We start from the raw sequence: 14,255 nt of genomic DNA on the forward strand, positions 1-14,255 counted from the left end.
CCATCCCTTGAGAACTGCCTCCGCCCCGCAAACAACACAGGCTGCTTCAGACCACCTCAGAGGGCTGGATCTGAGACAGTGATCAAGGAGACTGGACCCAGACCAGGACTGCTTAACTGGTGGGGACCACTCATTCCCTGCCCTTGTTCTCTTTAAACCCAAAGCCCCAGTCAGCACTGAGTCACCCCGTGTTTTATTTAATGATATGGAAAACAAAGCCCAAGCCTTCCCTCCACACAGAGATAATGTTATCCCCATTAAGACAGGCAGACTTATGTCTTTGAGGGTCTTTAGCTGGGTGCCCCTCAAGCACCATGGACAAGTCAAACGGTCAAACGGTCAGGAGTTGGCTTCCCAAAGGTAACTCAAACTATTGAAAAACAGAAAGTCCTGCCCAACAATTTACTCACTCAGTAATATAGAGAGAAGAGTAACAGCTATTCTCACTGGGCACAGCAAAGTGACAGTGTTCATCTTACTAGTCCACCAAACCATTAACTGTTCCAGAGTTTCCTGGTCTCTGATTTTAGCAAAACAAAAATCTCAGGTTTTTCATCTCAGGACTCAACTTTGAAAGTGAAGGTTTTAAACTTTAGGTGTAAGTTATAAGCTTTAAGAAATAACTAGGAGGTTGGGCAGATGGTGATGGCCATTGAAACCATCTCTTACCTCAGCCACTTTCTGGGCTATTAGGACCAAGGGATTGGGGAGATGGCTGGAGCGCTGCAGACCCCAGGTGTCCAGAAATGAGACGCAGAATACCTTTTCCCTAAGAAGGGAAACAGAGTAAGTTATCTGCCATGGCTTCTTAGCTTGTGGGCTGCTTAGATAGGTAACTAGCATGTTACCGGGGATGGGCCCCTTCATCATATTCAGTAACCAATAAAACCAGGAACTAGAACTGGAAGTCTTTGACTACCAGTTAAAGGAAAGGATCCTGTTTATAGCTCTGTCTCTGTGTGGAGATGGCATTCACAATGGCCAGGAAGATCCTAAGGTTACTACCCAATAAGAGGCATTCTGGCAAATAACAAAGACATGCATTTGTTCTTTCCCAACGGGCCTGTTGATTACACTCAGAAAAAAAAAATGACCCATTGAAAGCTATTGTAAAAAACTTAAGAAACAGCATTAAAGCCTACTTAAAAGGTAGGTTGGCTAAATGGTGTCCCTCTCCTTTGCTCTCTTTCGGCTTCTGTTTCCCTCCACAGTGTCTCTGCTGTGGCCCACTCTCAGCTGTGAGTGTCTCCCTCTGAGATGCTCCCTTTGCTCATTCCCAGCCTCACCCTGTGAGTATCTCACATTATTCTGCCTGTCATCCATACTCTGCTCTGTGTGTCTTGTCCAAACTCCAAGAGACCACAGGGGTGGAGGAGCAGAAGGGAGGCCAACAGTAACACTTGTTGCTTCCATCATGATGTTCAGGGGGACTGGTAGAGGCCTGGGAACACACAGAACAGAGCAAAGAGCAGGGCCAACCTGTCACCCTGCAAGAACGCCACTTTCAGGTTCATCTGCTCCACACTCTACATATAAATGTGCATCGATACAGAGCATGTTGAACAAGAAAGTAGTGGGACTCAGAGTATTAGGAGGCAAAACAGCAGAAAGTTAGACCAGAAAGCATAAGGAAGAGCCCCTGCAAAGTAGGTAACCCTGAGAAGAAAATCCAGGATGCCTATCTTGGCCTTAGAAGAACAGTAATAGAGAACTCAATTAGCAGACTGTGATCATCAAATACATGTCCTACTCAAGGCATTCAGAGAAAGATGGTAAGTCAATTTTATCAGAAAAGAAAGACATTATTCTCTAGCATATTGGCAAAGAGGAGTGTGACTGCGTGTTTCCCACTTAGAGGACAGGTAGCCCGAACATGGACTTGGTGATGGTCCACTGCCTGTGACTTTGTGGATGACTTTCTGTCTAGGTAACATGAACTAGGTTCCATTTGGCCTGTACCTAATGGTGCCCATATCCAAAGACTCTTCCATCATACCCTCCATTATTGCTAAAGTCTAGAACATGATTCAGATTCAGAAAGCACTGAAAAATTGAGATGTCCGTTAATGAATAGGGTTTACAAAAAAACCTATGAAGCATAAATACAGCACATCGAGAAGCATGAGTCTGCATTATGCCACCCCAATCCATGTACATAGAGTTGCCAGAATAACTTCCCAGATCCTCAAATTATAACTATATGAAACATTTTAAGGACATCAAAGGCTCCAGAGTGTCTTCATAGGTAAACTGACTTGGCATCTAAGGCTTCACAGCCTGGATTCTGACTACCTTTCCTTCTGCTCTACCAGCACCCACATACAACCTGTGCTATAGGCATGTCCAAGAACCCACATTTCTTCAACATCCAGTCATCTATATCTGTGCTACCAAATCCAGTGTGTACCAGACATAAGTGAGCCACTGAGCACTTGGGAAGTGGTTCGGCGAACAGAACAAGGACAATCAATGTGAAACACACACCAGATTTTGAAGATCTAACAAAATGAGGAATATAAAATATCTTGTAAATATTGGTTACCTGCTACGTTTCTGTTGCTCTGATAATTCTCTGATAAAAGCAACTCATGGGGAAAAGGGTGTATTTTGGTTGACAGTTTTAGAAGGATAGAGTTCACCCTGGTGGGAAAGGCGTGGTGGCCAAGCATGAGGCCAGCTGGTCACATTGCATCAGCATTCAGGAAGCAGAGAGGAAACAGGAAGTGGGCCAGGCTATAAAACCTCAAAGGCAGTTGCCAGTGATGCACTTCCTCCAGCTAAGCTCTACTTCCTAAAGGGTCTACAATTTACTAAACAGCACCACCAGCAAAGGACCGGGTGTTCAAACACATGAGTTTATGGGGACCATTTTATAATAAAACCACAACACCTACTAAATAAATGATAACATTTTACTATATGTTGAATAAAATATAATATGCTATTTCATTTCAACCATTCCTGTGTACTTTTGATTATTTAAAGAGGAGCCAATTGTCCCAAGTAGCTGAGTGAAGGGAGGCAAGACATGAAGTTACAGATAAACTATGGAGTCAAATTTCTGTTGTTAAAGCTTCCCAAGGTTTAGTTATTGACTTAACACCTTTATGAATTTCCCATATCTGAGAAGCTGATTTAATATTGGTTCACTTAACTTTATTATCATCCTAAGCAATAATATCCTTTAATAGGATATTGTTTTCTTATTCATTTCTAATGTTATCATATAATAATATATATAATATCCTCTTATAAAGTATAGTTAAACTTTAATATGCATTTCTATTTTCCTAATACATATTAAATAAGCATGCAAATAGTCTAAACGTTCTGTCCTGTGCTTCTAATCTCATTTTGTGCATAACTAGAAATAGCCATTCCATCCAATGGGAAACTATAGATGCTGGGATTTATGGGAGGGCTTTAAACACAGAGGTGACATCATCTGAGATCTAAGAGTTTGGAGCAATGACTACAAGTCTCCTGGCAAAAAATGAAAGAATGATGAGGCTAGAAGTTGTAATTAATGACTTAAGAAAAATGTTGAACTTAGAATGTTATTTTTAATTAAACTTTAAAAAAGAGAGATCAGGAAATATCCAGTAGAGTCTGCTGTTTTGTTATTTACTGTCTCTAAATGATGAAGTCTTAGAAAATCTGAAGGCTGCACATAAAGTGCTATTGTATCATAAATAGCAGTAAAATTCATCCTTGACTATAGCCAGAGAGGATTTTTCTGAAAGTCTAATACCAGAGTCATCCAATGGTTTACAATAACACCATTATAAAAAAATAAAACACTGATGGCACCGTCCTTGTCATCATTTTACAGAGAGAGCAGCCCATGAGCATGGTATAGTCTGCTAAATACAAATGATGCGTCCACACTGCCATGGTGCCCAGCCTATTTGATCAGTAGAGATGGCTCAGCAGTTGAGAACACTTGCTGCTGTTCCAGAGGAGTGGGATTTGGTTCCCAACACACACATCAGGTGGCTCGCAAACACCTGCACCTATATAGCTCCAGGGGCTCCAGTGCACTCCTCTGGCCTTTGAGGATACCTGCACACATGGAGTGCACATACAAACAAGGACACACATGCGCGCGTGCACGTGTGCCCGCGCACAAAGTTCCTAAATTGTTTTAAGTGACACGTAGTGCATTGATAATCATTTCTATGGTCCAGTGAGATTTAAAGCATTCAGTTTCAAATATGAAGATACACATTATATAACAAAGTATATTTCCTACATCTTCCAACAAGTTATACTTCTAGTTGTGAGCAAGCACCAAAGAGACTGGAAGAGAGAACTGATCCTGGGGTGTGGTGGATGGCTCACAGGAATTCTCAACCTGTAATGTAGCAGCTGTGGAAACTCAAAGGCTGTGTAGAGGAACACACTACATAAGAAGTCTCACAACAGTTAAAATGTAAGTCTCCTCAGACTAATTCCTTATTTGGAAGCAAAGGTCTTCAAATAGGAGTGATGAGGATAACTAGTTTTAACTATGTTGGGACTCAGCTGTTTCTCTGTTCCCTACAGGGCCATAAAGGCACATTTGGCAGGTATCCTGAAATCATACTTTGTTCCCACAGAAGGCAAGGAATACACTTAGGGCCACATTCTGCTCCCTAAAGCTGAAGGCATCCACATTTCTTCCGTTGGCCCCAAATCTGTATTCTGTCATGGGACCAGCATCTTTGCCTGGTATGCCTCTAAGTCATATTTCATGTGGCTACAGAAGCAACTTGTGCTTTTACAGGGACTACACATCAAACTCTGAAATGGGGAGAGAGTTGGTGTTTCATGCTGATACCTTGAAAATAGAAAGAACACATGTGAAATATCTCCACACCTCCCTAGGGAGACAGGTAGGGTTACTCTTCTTTTCCCTGCTCTCTCAACCAGACTCTCCTTAGGACTGACTAGTGTGGATGACAACTGCTTTTACATTTGCAGTGGAGAGTCCAGTGGTTCTCAAATCCAAGCTCCTAAACACCCTTGATTTGTACAAGTAAAGGTGGTTCAGCTCTCACTGTGGCTGCTTGGCCTCTCTTTCCTGTATCTCAGCTCTTCGTGGTGGCCCACCATGGCTGGATGATGCTTTACTTTTCATTGCCACAGTACTCACTCCATAGTCATTGTGTCTACACTTGATAGCCACAGAGCCTACTGAGAGCCACTGACTTAGCTAGCCAAATTTTCTCTTCTAACTGGAATCAGAGTTGGCTGTCCCACTCAAGAATAGTCCCGTCTGAAGGTCAAAGTTGATCGTAGTTACAAAACAATATTTGAAAGCCAACTTGGGATACATGAGACCCTGTCTTAAACAAATGATGAGGAAGAAGAGAATGGAGAAACAGCAGTGTTTGAAGTGTTTTCCTCATCAAGCAAGAAGAAAACAGAAACAGAGTTAAGAACTGAATAATTGAGATCCAAAAGATAAAGGAGGATGAAGTAGGCCTCAGGGGACAGCTAGGTTGAATGATGGACTACAGGGTGCTAATACTTCCATTTGATCTGCAGCTGGCTTGTTCTGTGGCCCCAACTCCTTCCAGGCATTCTACAGCCCCATGACTGTAGGAACTTACAGACTGTTACCACCCTCAGGCAGCCAAGTAAGTTTGGGTTTACTGAAAGCATCCTGAAACTTATGAGGCTTCTCCACGAGAAAAGATTTCCGCCCAAAGACAGAAGTAGCCTTCTTGGACATGACCGCCACCTGCTTTTACTGTGATACTTTAGGCTCTGGATTGCCTGTTTGATATTGGTTTTTGTTTGTTTGCTTGGTTACTTTTGCTTTGATTTCTCTCAGTTTTATAGTCTCTGAGATGAAACTTCACATTCCTCCAGGTCCCAAACTACAGAATACATACCATGTTTTTGTTTTTTGCTTTTGAACAATGTCATCCTGGTACCATCCAGAAAAAATAAGGGTGAAGAAGGAGCCTGGGATGGAGGCACTGGTGCAGCCATGGCAGCCCCTTTCCATGGAGCACTACATAGCATGGTCAAGTCATACCTGCCAGATTCCCATTGTATCAAAGTTTCACTTGGTACCCTATGTGGACCCAGCACTGACTGAGCACATTCTGGCAGGTGGGTTGCCTGGGCGGAAGTAAAATTCTTGCCTTCTGAGTACAACTTGCCATGTTTTAGCCTTATTAAAACTACGAACTCAATGGTTCATGTTTATAGACAGTGAATGAAAATATCATTCTGCAGAGAAGGTGGCTGACAATAGAGACGAGACACTTATTAGTTGACCTTGACATCCCATAGTGAATGAGCTACTCCTTAGTAACTCTAGCAATATTTTAAGGGCCACTCAAATTAAGCAATGAGAATTCAATAAAAAGTAAACTACCTATATTTGTTAATTCCAGAAATCCATGCAGAGATGAAAGTGATTTAAAAGTATTCACAAGAGTGAAAAAATTATTTGAATAATTATTTAATGCAAGGAAAAGATTATGAATTAAGGGGGATCTAGAACTGTTCTTTCAAGGCAAGACTCAACAGCTGATACCATCTTCACTACATAGGAGCACATTCCTAAGTCAAACACATAGGTAAACGGTGAAACATGTAAACGCAGAAAATAATGACAGGATTCCTTCTGGTAATGTTACATGGAATTACCAGCAATTCCAAGCTGCCTCTTTTCAGATAGTGTTTTGGGGGGAACAGGGAATGTCTTTTTGTTTTTAATTTATAAAATTAAAGGTTTGGGTGGACTGGAGAGATGGCTCAGCAGTTTAGAGCGCTTGCTGATCTTCCAGAGGACCAGAGTTTGGTTCCCACCATCCACATTGGCTGACTCACAACCACCTGTAACTCCAGCTATGGGGGATCGGATGCCATCTTCTGGTCTCTGTGGGTACCTCCATGCATATGGCATATATTTATACACATATGCATAAATAAAAATAATCATTAAAAATGTAGTATCTTGCCGGGCGGTGGTGGCGCACACCTTTAATCCCAGCACTTGGGAGGCAGAGGCAGGCGGATCTCTGTGAGTTCGAGGCCAGCCTGGGCTACCAAGTGAGTTCCAGGAAAGGCGCAAAGCTACACAGAGAAACCCTGTCTTGAAAAACCAAAAAAAAAAAAAAATGTAGTATCTTAACCAGAGGTTTTTTTTTCTTGAAAAGTAAAACCACAACTTTGTCTTACTGAATACAACACAGCTGCAAAATCTAATATGCCCAAAAAGAAACAGTTGAGTCAAATGATCCTTGTGCATAAATGTAGGTGTATGTGTGTTCATGTGTATTTATTTGTGTGTATGTGTGTGTGTGTGTATTCTTATGTGTGTAAGAGTGCTTGTGCACTGTGTGTATGTATATGGATGTCAGAGGAAAACCTTAGGATTTCATCTTCAGGCACCATCTACCTTGTTTTTTTTGGGGCAGTGTCTTTTCCTGGTCTGGAATGTAGCAAGCAGGCTAGGCTGACTGACATGTGAGCCCCAGGGATTCCTTCTTGTCTCTATCTCCCCCTAGAGCTGGGATTAGAAACATGTGTCTCAGCGCCTTGCATTTTCACATGGGCTTCGAGGATTGCATACTTGTAAGGCAAATACTTTGTCAGATGAGCTATCCTCCAGTCCTTGGGTCACAGTACTTTTCATCTCACATTGGAGTTTGAGGACAGCAATCATGGAGACCATTTTTAAAATTATGTTTATTATTATTATAATTGTGTGTATGTGTGTGTGCATGATGTAGGAGGGAGGGTGAATGTCCCATGGTGTATATATGGAGGTCAGAGGACAACATTGTGGAGTCAGATCGCTACTTTCACCTTTACATGAGTTCCTGCCCTTGAACTTGGGTCATTGGGCTTAAGCCGCAAGCACCTCTTAGCCCTCTTTCCAGCTCAAGACCAATTTTAAGAATACTCTAATACTTTCTAGTTCCATCTATTTGTCTGCAAATTTCATGATATCATTGTTTTTTACAGCTAAATAATTCTCCGTTGTGTACATGTACCACATTTTCTTTATCCATTCTCCAGTTGAGGGATATTTAGGTTGTTTCCGAGTTCTGGTTGTTATGAATAATGCTGCCATGAACATAGTTGAGCAAGCGTTCTTATGGTATGATTGAACATGCCTTGGGTATATGCTCAAGAGTGGTATCATTTGGTCTTGGGGTAGATTGATTCCCAATTTTCTGAGAAGTCACCATACTGACTTCCAAAGTGGCTGTGCAAGTTTGCACTCCCACAAGGAGTGGAGGAAAGTTCCCCTTGCTCCACATCCCCTCCAACATAAGCTGTCATCAGTATTTTTGATCTTAGCCATTGTAATAGGTGTAAGATGGTATCTCAGAGTCGTTTTGATTTGCATTTCCCTGATGACCTGATGATGAAGGATGTTGAGCTATTCCTTAAATGTCTTTCAGCCATTTGAGATTCTTCTGTTGAGAATTCTGTTTAGATCTGTAGTCTATTTTTTTAACTAGATTGTTTAGTATTTTGTTGTTTAGTTTCTTGAGTTCTTTATATATTTTGGAGCAGAAAGACAAACATGGTATGTACTCACTCATAAGTGGATACTAGAGGTAAAGCAAAGGATAACCACACTACAACCCACAGCTCCAGAGAAGCTAGCTAACAAGGACTCTAAGAGGGATGCATGGATCACACTGGGAAAGAGAAATAGATGAAATCTCTGGAGTAAACTTGGGGGGGGGCAATAGAGGGGAAGGGATGAGAACATGAGGGAATGGGATGATTGAGTTGGAAGGATGGAGTAAAAGAGCAATGAAAGAGATATCTTGATAGAGCGAGACATTATGGGGTTAGGGAGAAACCTGGTGCTAGGGAAATTCCCAGAAATCCACAAGGATGACCCCAGCCTAGACTGCTAGCAATTGGGGAGAGAGTGCCTGAACTGGCCTACACTGGTAATCTGATTGGTGCATACCCTAACTGTCATCATAGAGACTTCATCCAATAACTGATAGGAGCAGATGCAGAGATCCACAGCCAAGCACCAGGCCGAGCACCAGAAGTCCAGACAAAGAGAGGGAAGAGGGATTATATGAGCAAAGGGGGTCAAGATCATGATGGGAAAAATCTATAGGAACAACTGAACTAAGCTGGTGGGAACTCACGAACTCTAGACCAACAGCTGTGGAGCCTGCATGGGACCAGACCAGGCCCTCTGCATAGGAAGACAGTTGTGTAGCTTGGTCTGTTTGAGGGACCCCTGGCAGTGGGATCAGGATCTATCCCTGGTGTATGAGCTGGCTTTTTGGAGCCCAATACCTATGGTGGGAGGCCTTGCTCAGCCTTGATGCCAGAGGGTAGGGGATTGGTCCTGCCTCAACTGAATGTACCAGGCTTTGCTGATTCCCCATGGGAGACCTTACCCTTTGGTGGGGTAGGGAAGGCTGATGTGGGGAGCAGAGGAGGGGTGAGAGGGGGATCTGTGGTTGGTATGTAAAATGAATTAAAAAATTTCTGATAAAAAAGAATACTCTAATACTGACCTGTACAAAAACACCTAATTTTCACTGCATGCATATACAAAATTTACCACACCAACAGATACATTCTATTAGCAAATAATTTTCTCCTTTGGAGAAAATAAGGCTAATAACCATGTAAAGATGTATAGTTTAAGAACCATTATTCACACTAAATTAATAGTTTTAAATCTTGGCTAAGAGAGGTTTTTTTAAATAACTATTTTACTAGTTTTTAACTCTGTGTGTGTAGGGAGGCAGTATTGGTTCTGTGGAGGTCAGAGGCGGCTTTGGATCCTCTCAGATCTGGGGTCATAGGCAATTTTGAGCTGTCTGATGGGGTGCTGGAAACCAGGCTAGGTTCTATTACTCTCTTAACAGTTGAGTCATCTCTCCAGCCCAAATGATTGATAGTTTTGGCATTTTATTTTATTTATTTCATAATGTTGTCTTTTAAAAGAAGCAAGGTAAACAAGAATTCTTGTCACATTTTTAGGAAGCTTTTTACTTGGGAAGGCAATGACGAGTAGCATTCATTCAGTTTATCTATCTGTCTTTCTACTTATTCATTCATTCATTCATTCATTCATTCAACAATACTCCCTACTACTTTAGAATTATCTCCGTCCAACATGCACAAGCCCCACATAGTTACTGTCTCCCATGTCTTTTCTTATGTGATGTCTAAGGCATAAACCTGATTAACTACAGCAAAAAGAGAGCATCAATGCTTAGGCTAGGAGGAGGGAAACACTGCTAGAGAAATCTGGAGGTAAAGGGAGACTGGGAAAAGCCACCCTTCAGCATGAAGGCACACAGGTGGAGGCCGGGAGGAAGGCCCCATCCATCAGGGAAATCATCTGGGCAAAGACGCAGAGAAGACAGTGGGTAGGAAATGGCTGCATTTGCCAAGAACATGGTAGGAAGAACAGTCCTGGGAACTGAGCTGAATAAAGTTATTAATCCCAAGGACGACACGGAAACGCCATCTTGGGAAGTTTTCACTGTCTGAAATGAGCCACGAGAATTATTAAGGGATCTAGAAGCAGAGGATGGATTACGAGATGTAGCTTCAGGAGATGAATCTGGCAACGATAGATAGAAACGTTAGAGGGGAAAATGGAAAGCAAGGAGCCAGGGGGATACACATGACTACTGTCTAAGGAACAGGCGCCGAGGACACAGATAGGATCAGGAAGAGCGACACACAGGAGAATCAGAAAGCTCTGGAGACCAAGGTCATTAGAGCAGGGAGGAAGGGAAAGGAAAGAATGTTTGCTGAGGACCCTCCACACACCATAGTACTGTCCCCAGGATGAATAGCACTGCTTGCCTTCATACAGTTCAAATTTATACTTTTTTTTTTATTGGCCACGGAATAATTACCAATATGGTGGCTTTCACCCTCAATATGTTCTGGTTTGGATAATATATTAAAGAAGCATGTTTATTTTATTTATTTTCATTCATTCATTCATTGATTCATTCGTTCATTCATTCATGTATTCATTCATTCATTCTGGTATTGGGAATTGGATCCAGCATGCTAGGCAAGTGCTCTCCACCGAGCAATACCTCAGTCTCACACATTCGTGTTATATAACATACATTCCCTCTTTTTTTCTACAAAATGATCCACCAGCTTACACACCCAGAAGCCGAGGCTCTGACAAGTGAGTTATATAATGGTGTGTGGCTGGTAGGTGGTAATATGTAGTTAAGAACCCAGATCTATACTCTTCCTAAATCTATGGACTTTCAGCGTCTACTTAAGCGGTCGGTTGTGACCCGTAGTATCTAGGGACATCAGGAGGAGCAAAGGGTGTGTGAGGGTGGTGCATCCTGTTTGGAGGTGTGGTCTCTAAGGCTCTGAAAGGACACTGCAGCTGCTGGAGACACTGGCTGGAGCTCAGTAGCAAAGTCACACTAACGTTAGAGATGTGTGAGCTTTCTAAAAGAACAGATGCAGGAATTGAAACTCTGGGATCAAATGACATCACCACACATGAGCGGCGGGACAAAGGGCATGACTGATGCCTGCAGCAGCCAAGTACACACAACACAGTGAAGGACGAGCAGGAGACACCAGAGAGGAGCAGGAAGAATTGTCTGTGAGAACGAGCATATATTTCCCCTGTAAACGCTCTGCACTTTGAGATGGAAATAACACATGTACAAAAATGATGGCCTATCTCTTTCAGTTATTATTTTTTAGACAAGATATCACTATGAAATCAGCTCCAAATCCCTGTGATCCTCCTGCCTCAAGCTCTCAAATTCTAAAGTTTTAGGTGTGCATTACCATGCTCTGCAGTAGTGCACTCTGAAAAACATTTTTATTTATTTACTTAGTGTATGTGTGTTTGCATGCACCACACTACAGTGGTCATGTGACCAGAGGACAATCTGAAGGAGTTGTTAGTTCTCGCCTTCCACCTGGGTTCTGGGGACTGAACTAATTTCATCGAGTTGATGGCAAGGGCCTTACCTACTGAGCCATCTTGTATACCCAGTAGTTCATTTCTTAGTAAAATTTCACAACCAGAATACTTTCTGATAATTCAATTGACAAGAACTTGCCATTTCTTTAAAGTAATTATTTTGTTAGAAGTCTCACGAATAGAATAGAACACTCTAAGACACGCTCGTTCAGTTTTTGCCATCTTTCTCATCCTAGGATATGTAGAATCAGGTATTTAAAGAATGCAATGAGTTATCAACCTCACTAGCACCTGACAGTGGGATGAGACAAAGTGCGGTGGTTTTATTGCTCAAGCGCAGATGAACACAACTCAGACGCTGTTGCCATGAATGTGCAGTGAGGGTGGAAAGGGAACCAGAAACAGAGGAACAAAGTAAGGAAAGCATTTCAAAAGCCATACCTAGGCCGGATATGGTGCTTCCTGCCTGCCATGTCAGCACCCAGGAAGCGAAGGAGAATCGCTGTGAGTTCAAGGCCAGCCTGGATTTTATAGTTTAGTTTCAGGGGGGGAAAAAAAGAATAGCAATACCCTCGAACTTAAAATTCACTTACATTAGAAAAATTGACTTTATCAATGAGAACTTGAGTTCCAAGTCTTGCCATTACTTCATACTTTAAGCTGAAAGGTAATAAGCCACTGTGAGTCAAAGGTTCTCAAACTTGAACCTCAATTGCCCAGATCCTCATGACAACAGCCTAGATGGCGGGATTCACATCTTAGAACACTCTGATTCAATTGGTCTGGATGGTCCCTGAGAATATCTGTCTCCAACCAGGGACCAGGAAATGCCAATGCTCCTGGTCCAGGGACCTCAGTCCCAGAGCCACTGGCTTACACTCTGGTCTGTGTGTGTCAGGAGAGGTTGGCTGCCGCCACCACCGCCGCCTTCTGTGGAATGACAATGGAGTACAAGCATCCACCAAGCTGGGTTTCTCATGGCACTCTGGAAAATGATTCAACAACATGACTTGGAAGGGAGGGCCAACTTTTTGCCTCATTGTCTGTGTTCTGAATCCAACCTAGTTTAATATTTTGGAAAATGTTACCCTTTTCCGTACCGAGCAAAGTAAATATTTGGTCAGTTGTTAAGGATGAGCTACAGAGCAAGACCTAAAGATGTATCCAAATTCAGCAGGAAGGCTGGGAGCTGCTTTGCAACTTTCTCCAGACTGTGATTTGTAATGGCCTTCAGGAGCCAGCAGAAATACCAACCACTTGATCTATTAAGAAAAGGCTGAATGAACCTTTTCACAGCAGAATATTTTTTTTCCACACTGACTCTTCAGTACACTTGGCAGTGTAAGGAGAAAGGGGAGACCAAATGCTTTTCTGTCAGGAGGATTCTATATGGGCATTGTTCTCAGATGACTAAGTCAGAAGCAGCAAGTTTCAAATTGGAAGAAATTTTTAGCAACCCATGTGGTTTGACAATCGACACAACTAAGGCCCAGGGAAGGCCACTGCCATTTCCCAGAAAACCAGATGGTGACAGAACTGAAGCTGTCATAAAACACAGAGGCTCTTGACCCTGGACCAACAATTTTCTTACCACAACCCCTCAGTTCTCAGAGATAAGAATACAGTATATCGGGCCATGGAGGTGTCTCAGCAGGTAAAGGTGCTTGTCATGAAGCCTGGCAGCCTGACCTTTATCCATGGGATAGAGAATGGAAGAAAGGAACAGGTTTCCACCAGTTGTCCTCTGACCTTTGCACAGGTAGTATGGAATGTGTGCATGAACACACACACACACACACACACACACACACACACACACACACACATATTTTAAAAGAATAGTGAACTGGTTTTAAAGCTGAAACCCAAATTCTACTGACTGTAAGCATACTTTATGCAGCACATTTCCTGATAATCAATAACCCAATTGGTTGTAAATGCTGAGGGAGTTGGTAAAAGGGGTTCTGAGAGTCCTTTTCTTCTTTCCTAAGTATTTTCTAATTTGCCTTCTACTGTGATGATTTGAACCTCTTTAATGTACTACATGGCTAAGAAGTATAGAAATAGGATTCTAATTATGACAATATTCACATTCTGTCAAGAAACTATCTAGAGAAATGGTATGGGATTTATGTGTCTCCAGCAAAGCATATGTTAGAAGCTAAGTCCTCAAAGTTATGTGTGGATAGTCTTCCGAGGTCAAGTCATTGAAAAAAAAAATTGTGACTAGAGAAGGCCCATTGATTTGGGGCCCTGCCATGGCTAATCTTGGTTGTCAACTTGACATATCTGGGAAGAGGGAACTTCAGTTGAGGAACTGACTCTATCAGACTTG

The 14,255-nt window shown here is 42.3% G+C and overlaps 1 protein-coding gene across 8 annotated transcripts in view; it reads right to left on the minus strand.

Annotated features, from left to right (window-relative positions):
• Aig1 (androgen induced 1) overlaps nucleotides 1–14,255 on the minus strand; it is a 222,679-nt gene that overhangs the window by 95,369 nt on the left and 113,055 nt on the right. The window lies entirely within an intron of this gene.

Source organism: Peromyscus leucopus, chromosome 8a, assembly GCF_004664715.2.
Source record: "Peromyscus leucopus breed LL Stock chromosome 8a, UCI_PerLeu_2.1, whole genome shotgun sequence".
Taxonomy (NCBI): domain Eukaryota; kingdom Metazoa; phylum Chordata; class Mammalia; order Rodentia; family Cricetidae; genus Peromyscus; species Peromyscus leucopus.